Genomic DNA, 17,377 nt, shown 5'->3' on the forward strand with positions numbered 1-17,377 from the left:
AGAGAAGGAAGCATATCCTGCTTTCCCACAATTTCCTCTTCAATCTTCTGCTAAGATTTAAGAGCCCTCAGCACAGGATATGATGAGGCAGCAAAGAGAAGCTCTCAGCTGATAAAACAAATGAAGAATGCTGAAACTCATTCAACAGGAAACAATCAAGTGTAGACAGAAGACATCTTAAGACAGTGGGTAGAATCTTTGTTCAGACACAAGAATGGGCTGTGAAACTCAGGAGGTGAAGACCACAAACACCTCAGCCTTTGGGCCTGGGGAATTTGGGGAGGGGGCGGCATGGATTCAGACGTGGGTCAGTGATGCCCTCTATACATAAAGCTGTGTGGGCCAGAAAACAGGGTTTGAAGACAGATATGTGTTTCAATTTTTACCTTACCACCTCCTTCTTTTTTTTTAATTGTAGAAGATTTAAATCTGTAATTTTCTTTATTTACTTTTGGCTGTGCTGGGTCTTCACTTCTGCAAGGGCTTCTCTGTAGCTGTGGTGAGTGGGGGCTGCTCTGCTGGTTGTGGCCCACGGGCTTCTCATTGCAGTGGCTTCTCCTGTTGCAGAGCACGGGCTCTAGAGCACAGGCTCAGTAGCTGTGGTGCACGGGCTTAGTTGCTTCACAGCACGTGAGATCTTCCTCCGATCAGGGATTGAACCCATTCCTCCTGCATTGGCAGGTGGGTTCTTAACCACTGAGCCACCAGGGGAGTCCATTCTTTCCATCTTCTAATGAGTGACTTGGGGAGGCTATTATTTAGTCCTTAGGAGTTTCCTACTTTGGTCATCTATAAAATGGTCCTATGAAACATGCTTTATCGTATAGTGAAGAGCAAAGAAGAGGATGTCTGTGAATGTCCCTGCACCCATGGGAGATGCCTGAGAAATGTTAGTTCCCTTCCCCATCCTTCCACCTGTCTGCGGATGGGGCGTGTGTGCTTTGCTTTTCCTGTGGCAGAGCTTTTGACTCTGCAGCAAGCGGGGTGGTGGTGTGGACTAACTAATAAAGAAGTGAAATTGAGGACCTAGCATTTTCATTAGACTCAAGAGCAAGAGTCAGTGTGTGCTTCTAGTGGATTGGCCAGGTCCCAAGATAGGAAAAGGGACAAGGTTTCAGAGCAAGGAATAGAAGTTAAAACTGGATCTGGAAGGTGATGCCAGAGAGCAAAGAACTCTACCTGGATAACATGAGTTTTCAGAGTAATGATGTATGCAGAAGATAAGTTCCGTTCTTTTTTTTTTTTTGACAAGTTCCGTTCTTGAACTACTTTAGTCACTTAATCCCACAATCCAATGTACATTTCATGGAGGACTAGTGGTCAGGGCCCTCTGTCTGGTGAAACTGAGATGGTACAAAGCATTCCATGGGGGAAGTGACATTACTGGTAAAAAGATACAGGCAGCCTCTAAAAGCTGGGGAAGGCCAAAAATAGAGTTCTTTCCTAGAGCTTCTAGAAGGAACGCAGTTCTGTCAATACCTTGCTTTTAAGGCAGCAAGACCCGCTTTGGACTTCTGACCAGCAGAACTGTAAGATAATACGTTGTATTGTTTTAAGCCAATACGTTGTAGCAGTTTGTTACAGCAGTGATAGGAAGCTAATAGAGTAGCTGTAACTACATTGTCATAAATAATTCACAGGCAAATTAGCCGCAGTCTTGACAAACGGACAGTGCAAATGATTGATTTGAATACATTAAACACTTTAGTGCCACCTGGTGGCTGGCAATGGCACCCCACTCCAGTACACTTGCCTGGAAAATCCCATGGATGGAGGAGCCTGTTAGGCTGCAATCCATGGGGTCGCTAAGAGTCGGACGCGACTGAGCGACTTCACTTTCACTCTTCACTTTCATGCATTGGAGAAGGAAATGGCAACCCACTCCAGTGTTCTTGCCTGGAGAATCCCAGGGACGGGGGAGCCTGGTGGGCTGCCGTCTATGGGGTCGCACAGAGTCGGACACGACTGAAGTGACTTAGCATAGCATAGCATAAACACTTTAGTGCCACCTGGTGGCTGAAATCCTACAGTGAAGGACCTGAAATGTCATCTGCCCATAGCTTTTCCCCACAAAGAGCAGGCATACTATCCCCCAAGCAGGCCAGGAGGCTAATTGTGATCAGATGATGAAATAAGGTTGAAATGGTTCAGATGGATTACCTAACGATACAGTGGGAAAAGAAACTCAACTTACACGCATTCAAGGATACAGCATTTTATTACAAGGACCCGTGATAGAACACAGGCAGCTTGTAAGACCTGCCTACGAACCATTAGCCAGTGACGGTGGTGGCCAGTGCCTGGGGGAGCTCTCATTCCATTCAAGCCTTACTAACGCCATCAAATTTATCAGACCGCTACTCTCCCGATACTAGTTATGCACAATCAACACTTCTCAACCTTGTTTAACTAGAAAGCACCCTTAGATCTTTTCTGTACAGAAAATCTGAACCTGCCTGGACATATATGGCCTATTTGAGTGTCTTACTGTCACACATAAGGACAATGAAAATTAAAAACTACGCTAAAAACGATTTCCAACCATCAGATTGGCAAAAACACAAATGTTTGACAGCTCGTGCTTTTGGAGAGATTGTGAAGATGTAGGGATTCTCATGTATTGCTTGTTGCAGTGAAAACTTGTTGCAGTATGACTTCTATGGAGGGGACTTGACAATATTTACAAAAGAACATGGACTTTCCAAGTGGTGCTCGTGGCAAAGAACCTGCCTGACAGTGCAGGAGGCCCGGGTTCGATCCTTGGGTCAGGAAGATCCCCTGGAGGGGGGCATGGCAACCCACTCCAGTATTCTTGCCTGGGAAATCCATGGACAGAGGAGTCGATGGGGTCACAAAGAATCCAACAGAACTGACGCGTTTCAGCAAGCACACACACACGAAAATATACTTTTACTGTAGGGAAACATGTCTAGAAATCTAGTGTGAGAACACAGCTCCCTGATTATTAGAGATCATGTTCATAAAGTCATTCTTAATAAAGTTCCATTTTTATTAGCAGAGATCGGAATCCACCTAAATGTTGATCATTTAAGGACTGGTTGAATGAGTTACAGATCATCCTCACTATGGAGTCCTGTGCAGGTGCTAACAAAGAACATAAATGTATGTTGTTTAGTAAAAAAAAAAAAACAAAAAACAACAGCCTAGGTGCAAAGAGTTTGTATATAGTATGGAAATTCTGTATAAGAAAGAAAGAAAATTTTGGAAAAATATATATGTATTTTTTGTAACAATATATGTACACAAGAAGCAGAAAGCAGGAGATAATGGGTAACAGCAGGCCAGGGTAGGGATGAGAGATGGGCTGGACTTGATAGGCATGAATGCCAGTTATCTGTAGCTATTATAACAAGTTGCCACAAATTTAGTGTCTTAAAACAACAGAATTGGTCTTGTGGCTCAGTGGTAAAGAATCTGTCTGCCAATGCAGGAGACGTGGGTTCTATCCCTGATCTGGAAAGAACCCACATGCTCCAGGGCAGCTAAGCCGGTGCATGGTAACTACTGAGCCTGTGCTCTGGAGCCCAGGGAGCTGCAACTACAGAAGCCTGTGTGCCTAGAACTGTGCTCCATAACAAGGAAGCCGCAGCAATGAGAAGCCTGAGCACCTCAGCTAAGGAGTAGCCACCACTCCCTGCAACTAGAGAAAAGCCCACATGGCAAAAAGATCCCACATAACCAAAAAGAAATAAAACAGCAACAGCAAAAAACCCCTCAGAATTTTATATATTATAGTTCTGGAGGTCAGAGTTCTCAACTGAATGTCACCACATGAAAAGATGCTCAACATTACTAATTATCAGACAAATGCAAATCAAAACTACAGTGAGGTATAACCTCATACTGGTTAGAATGGCCATTTATCACAAAATCTATATTTTGTTATCTATTATTATCACCAAAAGATAATAAATGCTGAAGAGGGTATGGTGTACTACACACTATTGGTGGGAATGTAAACTGGTAGAGCTATTATGGAGAACAATACGAAGTTCCTTAAAAAGCTAAAAATAAAGCTATCATATGATTCCATAATCCCTCTCCTGGGCATATATCTGGAGAAAAACATGATTCAAAAATATACATGCCCCCTAATGCTCATTGCAGCACTCTTTACAATAGCCAAGACATGGAAACAACCAAAGTGTGCATATATATGTAGGCTTTCCTGGTGGCTCAGTGGTAATTCGGGAGATAAAGATTTGATGCTGGGTTGGGAAGATCCCTGGAGAAGGAAATGGCAACTCACTCCAGTATTCTTGCCTGGGAAATTCTATGGACGGAGGAGCTTGGTAGCTTACAGTCCATGGGGTCCCGAAAGAGTCAGATTTAGCAATTAAACAACAAATATTTATATGTATAAAAAAATAAATATATATAAAGAAGACTGAGCATTGAAGAAGCGATGCTTTTGAACTGTGGTGCTGGAAAAGATTCTTGAGAATCCCTTGGATGGCAAAATCAAACCAGTCAATCTTAAAGGAAATCAAGCCCGAATATTCTTTGGAAGGACTGATGCTGAAGCTGAAGCTCCAACACTTTGGCCACCTGATACGAAGAGCCGACTCATTGGAAAAGACCCTGATGCTGGGAAAGATTGAACGCAGGAGGAGAAGGGGCCGACAGAAGATGAGATGGTTGGATGGCATCACTGACTCGATGGGCATGAGTTTGAGTAAGCTTGGGGAGTTGGTGATGGACAGGGAAACCTGGCTTGCTGCAGTCCATGGGGTTGCAAAGAGTCGGACACGACTGAGTAACTGAGCTGAACTGAACAGGAGGAGAAAGGGACGACAGAAGATGAAATGATTGGATGGCATCACTGATTCAACAGACATGAATTTGCGCAAACTCCGGGAGACTGTGAAGGACATGGAAGCCTGGTGTGCTGCAGTCCATGGGGTCGAAAAGAGTCAGACATGACTGAGCAACTGAGCAACATTTTTATAGATAATCACAAATAGCTAAAAAGTGACAGATTAAGGATTTAAATTGATTTCAAAACCCCTATGGCTTATTTATGGAGAAGGAAATGGCAACCCACTCTAGTACTCCTGCCTGGAAAATTCCATGGATGGAGGAGCCTGGTAGGCTACAGTCCATGGGGTCACAAAGAGTCGGACATGACTGAGCGACTTCACTTTCTTTCTTTCTATAGTTTCTTTTGGAGAAGGAAATGGCAATCCACTCCACTGTTCTTGCCTGGAGAATCCCATGGACAGAGAGGCCTGGTGGGTTACAGTCTATGGGGTTGCAAAGAGTCAGACACGACTAAGCAACTAACACACACACACACACACACACACACACACACACACACAGCTTATTTAGTTTATTCTGTGATTTTTTTTTTTTTTTCCATTTAGGTACTACCTAGATGAAACCTGTATCACCATCTCTCTGGGTACCAATTATACTGCTGAATCACTCTCAGAAATAGGGCCTCATATGAGTGGATCATCTGGAAATGTCTGTCCTATTTTAAGAACAAATTAAAAGTTGCCACAGTTGGTGGTGTCTGACTCTTTAACTCAGAGGAGAGAAAATATTAATAGGAATCAACTCTGCTTATTTAAGAGGTCGGGTTGGTCTGTGGTATCCATGGGGACGCTTGAAGACAAGCCGATTACCATTGAGATGTGTGGAAACGAGATCAATAGTTTTCAGTAGCTGAGGAAGATTACCAGAAGTCAAGGAAGTCTTTAGCAGGGGCTGGGCAGCCCGGTGTCCAGGCCTGTCCAACACTTGGCAGGTGATTGAGAAAGTCTAATTGTGGCTGGCGGTGAGTCGTTTTACACTACTGTCACACCTCCAGCCTCTCTGTTCCATTTTAGGAACAGCATAACTTGCCCAGCCAGAAATTGCCTAATTTAAACCCTGACTCTTACCTGTGTGAATCAAAATGACTCAGGAGGTGCAAATAAAATGTTCGTTTTAGTTCTCTCCTAGGTTGTCTTCTCAGAACTGAGTCCCTAAGTATAGAAGAAACACAGGTACTAGAGAGTTGAATTTGGGTGGGAAGAAGAAAAGTCTCACAGGATGATAAATCAGAGCCTACATAGTTTCCCTGACAAGAGGATACAGCGTAGGCAATTTTACAGTTTATGATTACGTTTTAATTGTACAAAAAAAAAGTGCCGATTCTTTAAAAGGAGAGTGGCTGCCTTTTTAATATTATTAAAGTGTTAATAATAAACAAAAACAGAGAATGTGTGTGTATATCTATGTGTGTGTGTTTTGCCCCTTTCATATTTATTTAATAATCACAGCCTAGATTCTAAAAAGAAGACTTCAGAATTTACAAAAACACTGAATATTGGCCTACAAAGTGAGGAACATGGAGCGCTGAGGAGCTAGGCAATTCACAAGATATCACTTATTCCAGCATACGACAAAGATTGACGTTTATAACAATAGCCCTGAATCATCTAGAATATCATAGCTAACATTTTTTAAAAACCAGTGATTTATTTATTTTTGGGTGTTATGGATCTTTAGTGTTGCACGGGCCTTTCTCTAGTTGTGGCGATTGGGGGCTGTCTCTAGCTGCGGTGTGCTGGCTTCTCATTGCGGTGGCTTCTCCTGCCAAGCGCAGGCTGTGGGTATGAGGGCTCCAGTAGCCACAGCACATGGAGTTTAGAGCACAGGCTTGACAGTTGTGGCACATGGGCTTGGCTGCTCTGCAGCATGTGGGATCTTCCCAGATCAGGGATCAAACACATTTCTCCTGCATTGGCAGGAGGTTCTTTACCACTGAGCCATCAAGAAAGCCCCATAGCTAACATTTCTTACTTTTGTTTAGTACTTTGAAATTCTGAAGATGCTTTATCATATATTTATCTCGTTTGACACTCACAAACTCCTTGTGTGCAGCCAGAGGATAAAACTTTATTTCCCGTTTATAGGTAAGGATCAGAAATACTAAAGACTCAAGTGATGTGCCTAACGTCTATTATCTTACAAATCATCCCCATTGACTTCAAATCTAATGATGGGTAGAAATATATAATACATGATCCACAAATTTCTACCATAAAAAATTGAAGATCCCTGAAATAACGAGGATATAAAATGAACGGTTTCAGTTACTCACAAACATTACATTATATGTGAAATATATCTTTCCTCCTGATTAGATATCACTATATTTAAAAAATATGTTGCAATTCCTAATGTGCAGATTATTTTTCCTTGATTCCTTTCATTTCATTAGCAAAGTTATGTTGTTTATTTGAGATCTTCCTTTATATTTAGTGTAGAAATTTATCACTTTAAACTTTTCTCTTAGAACTACTTTTGCTATAAGATCAGCGTTACCTTTTCATTTATTTATTTATTTTTGGTTATATTATCTTCAGTTAAAAAAACTAAGGACATATGTATCAAATCATCATGTGATACACCTTAAAATTACACAATATTATGGATCAGTTATATCTTAGCAAAGGTGAAAAAACTCTAACCATATCAATACCAAAATGTATAGCAAGTTTCTGGCTTTAAAAAGTTAATTGTCAATTCTATAACATCATTACTGTTGTAAAAGTAGTCTATTTTCATGTCAGCAATATCAGCGCAGGACAGAAGCCGTGGTGGGAGGGTGCCCAGGCATCTGCTTCTCTGTGGAAGGGAGTAAGTGGCACCATTGGTACCTGCCAGACTCAATATATATTTTGACCTACTTATCTTTAGAAACCATATATCTTTCAAGATTTTTATACCTTTATCCTTCTAGAAGAAATACATGTTAGAAGAAAGATTTTAGTGGACTTCATGTGTCAGGAACAAGAGTGTGTTTTACACACCCTTTCCATGGCATTAACTACTGGGAAATTGTAAGTCCATCTAAGTATACAAATTGTGAAGCATCTCTTTGGAAAACATGACAGAGGTCTTATAAGGACAATCAATCCACTCCTATCCCTGCCAAGATTTTTTTTTCTTCAAAGTTCTAAAGACGAAAATTAATAGTTGGCCATGGTTTTAGCAAAGATACTTAAAAAAAAACATGAATAATAATCATTACTGTCTTGGACCAGATGAGATTATTGCTTTATATCTTAAGGGTCTGTGACTTGATATGATTATGTATTTTTTTCAGTAAGCTGTTCTTGCTAATATTAATTAATACTATTTATATTAACATTTGGTATTTTATATGATATGAGAATCTATTTTACAGTTTGGAAAAAAACCGGCTAGTATTCAGTGTATTTGTCTGGAGCACCAAAAAGCAGCTTCTGATCGCCCAGATGTGACAGTTTTAGCTGTTACTGCCCAGGTGGTGCTAGCAGTAAGGAATCTGCCTGCCAGTGCAGGAGATGCAAGCGATGCGGGCTCAACCCCTGGATCAGGACGATCCCCTGGAGAAGGGAATGGCAATCCATTCCAGTATTCTTGCCTGTAAAATCCCATGGACAGAAAAATCTGGTGGTCTACAGTCTATAGCCCGTGGGATTGCAAAGAGTTGGACACGACTGAGTGACTGAGCACAGCTAGGTTATTAACTATGACTACGATAACCAAAGATTTAAAAGAAGGTTTGATGCCTTTCATGAGAAGGAAATGGCAACCCACTCCAGTATTCTTGCCTGGAGAATCCCATGGACAGAGGAGCCTGGTGGGCTACAAGCCATGGGGTCGCAAAGAGTCAGACACGACTGAGTGACTTCACTTTGATGCCTTTCAATGCATAAGAAGAGGTTGGAGCATCTTTTCAATTTACTTCTGGGAGCAGTCCATTTTGATCTGCTTGCCTTCATAGCAAGTTTTATGGAAATCCAAGAAGGCAGGGGTGAGAGTATTGACGCTTGTTAAATGGATCTGGTACCCGCTGATTGAGGAACGAAAGACTTTTCTAATTGTAGACTCACGAATTCATGGGGTCGCAAAGAGTCGGACACGACTGAGCGACTGAACTGAACACTTTCGAAGAGAGGTTACAAAGTTGGCTTTCGAATTTAGTCAATTTTGAGGTAAGAAAGGCACACCACATTGCAAAAAGATGTCCTTGCTTCTCTACTCTGCCTGGAACCACTGAGAAGCTACAGAGGTCTTGGCTGCAGAATGGAGAGCAACTGGTAGAATGGCATATATGTCGCTAGCAGAGAGACGTTCAGAATTGCCCTTTAGATCTTTCTATCATGCCGGCCAGCACTGATCATGCCATCTTACAAACAGAAATGCTGTTATGTCTCATCAATCACTTGCTCGATTGTGCAGCCTTCCAGCATAGGAGGCCCAGGATATGCTCTTACGGCTTTCAGCTAGGTCTCCTACTGTCATGAATTAATAACAACAACAACAAATGAATGAACGGATTCAAAAGGAGGTAAAACTCATTAAGGTAAAAATCAGCATATTCATGAATTTGTAATATACATATAAATTACAGGTTAAGAAGAGAGAAAATGAAGAATGGTTTATTGAGAAGCAGCATTAACAGGTTATGTTACTGGATCTTGACAATAAAGCATATAAATAAATTTAATATTTTTTTGACTTAGGTATTTTGAATTTTTTTCTTCACCAATGATCCTACTATATCACATAAGATTTGAGGTAGCTTAAAGGAAAAAGTTAGATAGGGGTGCCTGATGAACTATGGAATGAGGTTCGTGACATTGTACAGGAGACAGGGATCAAGACCATCCCCATGGAAAAGAAAGCAAAATGGCTGTCTGGGGAGGCCTTACAAATAGCTGTGAAAAGAAGAGAAGCAAAAAGCAAAGGAGAAAAGGAAAGATATAAGCATCTGAATGCAGAGTTCCAAAGAATAGCAAGAAGAGATAAGAAAGCCTTCTTCAGCAATCAATGCAAACAAATAGAGGAAAACAACAGAATGGGAAAGACTAGAGATCTCTTCAAGAATATTAGAGATACCAAGGGAACATTTCATGCAAAGATGGGCTCGATAAAGGACAGAAATGGTATGGACCTAACAGAAGCAGAAGATATTAAGAAGAGATGGCAAGAATACACAGAAGAACTGTACAAAAAAGATCTTCACGACTCAGATAATCACGATGGTGTGATCACTGACCTAGAGCCAGACGTCCTGGAATGTGAAGTCAAGTGGGCCTTAGAAAGCATCACTACGAACAAAGTTAGTGGAGGTGATGGAATTCCAGTTGAGCTATTCCAAATCCTGAAAGATGATGCTGTGAAAGTGCTGCACTCAATATGCCAGCAAATTTGGAGAACTCAGCAGTGGCCACAGGACTGGAAAAGGTCAGTTTTCATTCCAATCCCAAAGAAAGGCAATGCCAAAGAATGCTCAAACTACCGCACAATTGCACTCATCTCACACGCTAGTAAAGTAATGCTCAAAATTCTCCAAGCCAGGCTTCAGCAATACGTGAACCATGAACATCCAGATGTTCAAGCTGGTTTTAGAAAAGGCAGAGGAACCAGAGATCAAATTGCCAACATCCGGTGGATCATGGAAAAAGCAAGAGAGTTCCAGAAAAACATCTATTTCTGCTTTATTGACTATGCCAAAGCCTTTGACTGTGTGGATCACAATAAACTGTGGAAAATTCTGAAAGAGATGGGAATACCAGACCTCCTGACCCGCCCCTTGAGAAATCTGTATGCAGGTCAGGAAGCAACAGTTAGAACTGGACATGGAACAACAGACTAGTTCCAAATAGGAAAAGGAGTATGTCGAGGCTGTATATTGTCACCCTGCTTATTTAACTTCTATGCAGAGTACATCATGAGAAATGCTGGACTGGAAGAAACATAAGCTGGAATCAAGATTGCCAGGAGAAAAATCAATAACCTCAGATATGCAGATGACACCACCCTATGGCAGAAAGTGAAGAGGAACTAAAAAGCCTCTTGATGAAAGTGAAAGTGGAGAGTGAAAAAGTCAGCTCAAAGCTCAACATTCAGAAAACAAAGATCATGGCATCTTGTCCCATCACTTCATGGCAAATAGATGGGGAAACAGTGGAAACAGTGTCAGACTTTATTTTTCTGGGCTCCAAAATCACTGCAGATGGTGATTGCAGCCATGAAATTAAAAGATGCTTACTCCTTGGAAGGAAAGTTATGACCAACCTAGATAGCATATTCAAAGGCAGAGACATTACTTTGCCAACAAAGGTTCGTCTAGTCAAGGCCATGGTTTTTCCTGTGGTCATGTATGGATGTGAGAGTTGGACTGTGAAGAAGGCTGAGTACCAAAGAACAGATGCTTTTGAACTGTGGTGTTGGAGAAGACTCTTGAGAGTCCCTTGGACTGCAAGGAGATCCAACCAGGCCATTCTGAAGGAGATCAGCCCTGGGATTTCTTTGGAAGGAATGATGCTAAAGCTGAAACTCCAGTACTTTGGCCACCTCATGCGAAGTGTTGACTCATTGGAAAAGACTCTGATGCTGGGAGGGATTGGGGGCAGGAGGAGAAGGGGACGACAGAGGATGAGATGGCTGGATGGCATCACTGACTCGATGGATGTGAGTCTGGGTGAACTCCGGGAGTTGGTGATGGACAGGGAGGCCTGGCGTGCTGCGATTCATGGGGTCACAAAGAATCAGACACGACTGAGCGACTGAACTGAACTGAACTGAACTGAAAGGAAAAAGACGGGCTTCCCAGGTGGCTCAGTGATAAAGAATCAACTTGCCAATGCAGGAGACCCAGGAGATGCAGCTTCAATCCCTGGGTCGGGAAGATCCCCTGGAGGAGGAAATGACAACCCACTTCAATATTCTTGCCCGGAGAAACCCATGGACAGAGGAGCCTGGAGGGCTACAGTCCATAGGGTCGCAAAGAGTCAGACACGACTGAATTCACATACACACACGCACACAAGGGAAGAAAACACAAAATAAAGATATAATTTTAAAAATAAGGTGAGGGATAATATTGATAAAATAACAAGGCCAGATAGAGGGAAATTTAGAAAATTTTAATCTGCAATCTTCATCATCCTGAACCTACAGGGAGAAAAGAAAAGTGTGCTTTGGTTCTTGCTACCAAGACTGTTCCAGCGTGTTAATGGGAGCCAGGTGGTCTGTGGAAGCTTACTGTAACTCACTTTACTCTCCCTAGTAAGCCAATTTAATCTTTGCTCTTTAAATAAATATAGCTTTTGGATGGCTCCTTGCCTATTATCGTTTTTACTTATGATATTGAATTTCCTGATTGCTGCAAGGGCTTTTTTTTTTTTTTTTTAGCGCCCAATTAAAAGTTTAGGCTACTCCGGAGTTTGTGGAGCACAGCTCTTCTAAATCAGCCAACTGGTGGATGATATTCACACATTCTTGGTCTCTATGAAACAAGTACTAAATGTGAAAATATAAAGGAAAGTGTCAGTTTCTAAAATGGCTTGTTTCCTATCCTATTTCTGCCCATATTGAACCCAAAGGAAACTGAATGGTTCATTTATTTTTTCTTCTGAAAGTGGCTCCTATTTTATTTTCTAAAAAAGAAATAAAAAAAGAAGAAAAAAAGAAAACCTCTTTCAACTCTACCAATTGGCCCAGAAATTAATTAAAGAAAATATATTTTTTCTATTTACAAATCATAATAGTTATTTTGTTAATGGATTTCTTACAAATTAAATCCTATCATTAGATTCCAGTGGTAAAGATTTCTGGCTTTTTTGAAGGTGAATATTGAATGATCATTTCAGAAACCCCACCTGTGTGAGTTAGAAATTAAGTTGAGCCTTGTGTGCACGCGTGCTCGTTGCTTCAGTTATGTCCGACTGGCTGGGACCCTATGGACTGTACCCTGTAGACTGTCCGTGTGATTCTCTAGGCAAGAATACTGGAGTGGGTTACCCTCCCCTCCTCCAGGGGATCTTCCCAACCCAGGGATCGAACCCTGGTCTCCTGCATTACAGGCATATTCTTTACTGCTGAGTCAACCAAGTTGAGCCTTTAAAAAAATCTAACTGTAAAGTTCAAGTTATAGTGCTACTCATCATGGTACAATGTCTTTCAATTTTTTACTTTCTTTTTTTTGTAATTCAGAAATACCATTATGTAAGATTTCACTTTTCCAAGCTAATAATAAGCATGTTTAAGAAATATTAAAATATAATCTTTAACAATTTTACTGAAAATAGTATCTAAAATACCCTCTAAGGCCCTTTTGTATAATATTGATTTTTAAAATGCATGCTGTTTACATGTGTATAGGTATGTATATTGTTTTGAGTTCTATGTTTTTATGCAACCTTTATTTCCCACATGTAGTTTTTGTTCTTTATGCTTTCCATTTTAATGATCACAATAATATGTACATCTGGGATATTTTTGTTTCCTTGAGTATTATAATAGCCTTGGATATTTTTATTTCTTGTTTCTTTTTATTATTATAAATGTACAGCAAGTGTACTCATAAACTTTAGAACATACTTTTGATAATTTAAATTGAAAATTATCGACACTAGCTGTAGGGCTCAGCATGTGATCAATTTCAGTAAATGTTACACGTACACATGAAAATGTGTGTTCCACAGTTGTTGAATGCAGTATTCTATACATGTTAATTAGCATGTTGCTTATTCTTGCTGTTCAAATTGTCTTCTGTATCAGCATAGCCCAATAGAAATGCTATTCTTATATGTAGTTCTTATTTTAAATTTTCTGGCAGCTGTATTACAAAGTAGAAGAGCAGGTAACATTTATTTTAGTCGTATTTTATTTCAATGTGTAATTAGCAGAAAATTATTAATGAAATTTTTTTGAATACAGCCCATCTCAATGCAAGTGCTCTCTTTGATCCCTATTTAAATTTTATCAAATTTACATTTGAAAAGGTAAACATAGACTCACGTATCTGGATTGTTCCAATCAAATTTGAAAGTTTTCAATTCCTGAATCAAGTGCCAACAAATTAATTTATATTATTATTTAATATTTATATTCACATTGACAAAACTGGTTTATCTGTTTTAGAATACTTGATCAAACTTTTGAAGCAAAAGCATATACTTTTCAAAAATATGTCTCTTCAAGTTTCATAAATTGATTAACTTTTGTGCCAACTCAGTACTATTATCACCGATTTTAAAGGCATATTTCTAATGTTTGTTAGTTAACAATGCATCGCAGGCATATTGTTTGTTAGTGTTTGTAGCCAGTTTCTATAACATTGTCGATTATAATAAAAAATCTTCTTTATGTCAATTTATGTTAGGAAAATGTGACAATAAGTATCAAGAAATTTGCAAGTTTTGATGCTAACATAAGTTTTCTTATCTCTCTAGTCAGGTTGCAATAAGCTCTTTTTTTCCTTGGAACTTGAAAATTTAGCTCATTTATATGCAGTGTGATACCAGTTAGGAAACATAAATCAAATTCCTGATTTTTTGTCTTTGATTATGGGATATTTGAAAGGCATTTCTTTTGTTTCAAGAAAATTTTGAATTGGAGTTAGCAATACAATAAATACTCATAAGCATCTTCACAAATTCAACCAATGGACATTAGCAAAGAATACAAGAGAATTAAACTCATTGATTTTTATGTCTTTCACTAAGTCCACAAATTGGTGATGAATTCTGGCATTGGAATATATATAATAACTGTGTCTATGACTTTTTATAGAGACTATTTCCAAAAAGTGAGGAAAAATATTTTCAGTATTTATCACACATTGGAACGAAGCAGTGAGGAAAGCATGAGCACCTTGTTTAATTTCAATAAACATGGATTTTATGCTTATGTTTAATTCTAATAAACATAGATTTTGATCTAAAACATCCAGAGCACTGTCTGTTGTGGCGGAAACCAATTTTTCATATCTGGCAGAAATTATTCTTTGACACATGTGAAAGATTTGAGAATACCTGTGCCACCAGCTCAAATTTTTTAAGCTGTGGATTTCTAATGCTCTTTTGATAAATTGGTTAAATCTTTTGAGACAATGCATACCCAAAATATTCATTGGGCAGAGTCTGTTAAACTGTATGACTCATCTAAAGCTAAAGAGATGTATTGCATTTCCATGATATTGCCATACAAATCCTTGTTTAACAAATCCTTCACCTCCTGTTGGATTTATGCGTTACCCTCTTGTTTTGGTAGGATACTGAGCTTACAAAACAATGATTTTAAAAAGAACTTTACGTGGGACTTCCCTGGAGGTCCAGTGGTGAAGAATCCATCTTCCAATGAAAGGGATGTGGGTTTCATCCACGGCTGGGGAACTAAGATCCCACCTGCTGAGGGGCAACTGAGGCTAAGCACTCTGAAGCCTGCACACTGCAACAACTGAGCCCACACGCTCTGGAGCCCCTGAGCTGCAAGGAAAGATCCTGCATGCTGCAACAGGGATCCTGTGTGCCGCAAAGACACAATAGAACCACCCACCGCCGCCCCCCGCCCAAATCTTTACAGTTCAGAATAGCAACTAGAAACAAAGAAGGTTCAGTAAGGATATATTACAGTTTTTTTAATAATGTAAATGTCATGATCTGTGCATGAGTTGGAAAAGAATTTCCAGACATGAAGCAGAATAAAAGGAGAATAAAGTTTACTAGAGCAGTGGAGGAAAGGGGGTAGCTGCCAGTACAGCAAGGAAAGTTCCTGATAGCCAAGGAGAGCTGACCCCTCAAATGTGGGTCTTTGGTCTGTTTTTATAGCCAGGGGACAAGGAGCAGGATAGAGGTCTTGCAAGTCATTTCCTGATTGGATGAGGTACATATACATTCCCTATACTCTTCCCTGGGAGAAGAGTAAGGCAAACACGTTTTCCTCAAATGGGGTAGGAGCAGAGACAGGCCATGCTACTCAGGAAGACTCAAAAATTCTGCAATGGTTACAACATAGCGGGAAGGACAATAAGGGTCTGTTTTTCTTCTGTTTCTGCATTTCAAGACTCTTCTTTCTCATCTGGTCTTTGGTCTTTGTGTGTTAATCACTTAGTTGTGTCTGACTCTTTGCAATCCACCAGGCTCCTCTGTCCATGGAATTCTGGAGTGGGTTCCCTTCTCCGAGGGATCTTCTGGACCCAGGGATCAAACCCAGGTCTCCTGCTTTGCAGGCAGATTCTTTACCATATGAGCCACCAAGGAAGCTTTCATCCTTGAGGCTCCACAATATTTATTTTAGTTTCAAAAGAATAAAAAAATGCCAGTAAGATACCAGGAGAGCAGACATGAAAAAGACTCAGGCACTTAATTTAATTGGACTCTCATGAAAATGATAATTTTGACTTGTGATATTGTGATTTATACTAAGAAATAGATATTTGGTTTTTCCCCTCATTTCTGGCATAAAACTCCTAAGACACTTAGAATTTCCTAAGTGATAAGAGCAAGAAAGGTGACTTTTGGTATGTTAATGATCGATTTTGGGAAAGCACCTAAGGATGGGCGCTGGTTGCCTGTGGAACCAACCTGTGATTAGATGGTCAGTCCATTCAGTCCCACCCTTCAACCTCTGGGGAGAGCAGATGGGCTAGAGGTTGAATCAGTTTCCAGTGGCCAGTGATCCAATTACACTCATGTCACATGCTAACAAAGTAATGCTCAAAAATCCCCAAGCTAAGCTTCAACAGTACATGAACTGAGAACTTCCAGATGTTCAAGATGGATTTATAAAAGGCAGAGAAACCAGAGATCAAATTGCCAACATTCATTGGATCATAGAAAAAGCAAGAGAATTCCAGAAAAGCATCTACTTCTCCTTCAATGAGTATGCTGCCGGGGTCCTATCCATCCCTAAAATTCAACACTGGGGGAAAGGGTTGGGGACCTACCTTCGAATCGTCCCTGTTCGGGTGCCACCTGCCGGGGTCCAGCCCTGGCTGATCCAGGGTATTTGAAGCGGGGACAGCGTCAGTGAGGATCAGGATACAATAGCTTCAATTAGATATTAATTAGAGATGTAAAGAGTAATAGAATGAGGATAGCTCAGTAGGAAAATTCAGTGGAGAAAAGAGACTGAGTAGCTTGGTGTACGCGGGAAACCAATAAAACTTCAAGACAAGAAGTTTGCACCACTTACGTAGGCTGCTGGCATCCTTCCGTTCTCTGGAAGGAGAGGAGACACTGAGGCCTCCCCGTTCAGATCTTAGAAGCCCAGGCATAATTAGTAAGCATGGCGGGTTCCACGCTCCAGATGGAGACTCAGCCAGAGTGAGAGAGAGAGCGACATGGGGAGACCAGTATTTCGAGAAACTGATCCCAATTCTTTATTTTCCATGGTCTACTTTTATACACTGAGATGTTATGCAAAAGTCACATGGGGTCAGCAGTCCTGAGTTTTATCAAAGTCAGGTGCTTCATACAAATGTATACAGAGGTCTTAGGGGTGTTACATCATCTTCTGGCCAGGGGGGCCTGCTGACAATTTATGACCCTCTCCTTGTGACAGCGGTCAGTCAACCAGGACA

This window comes from Bos indicus x Bos taurus, chromosome 23 (assembly GCF_003369695.1).
Source record: "Bos indicus x Bos taurus breed Angus x Brahman F1 hybrid chromosome 23, Bos_hybrid_MaternalHap_v2.0, whole genome shotgun sequence".
NCBI classification, from domain to species: Eukaryota; Metazoa; Chordata; class Mammalia; order Artiodactyla; family Bovidae; genus Bos; species Bos indicus x Bos taurus.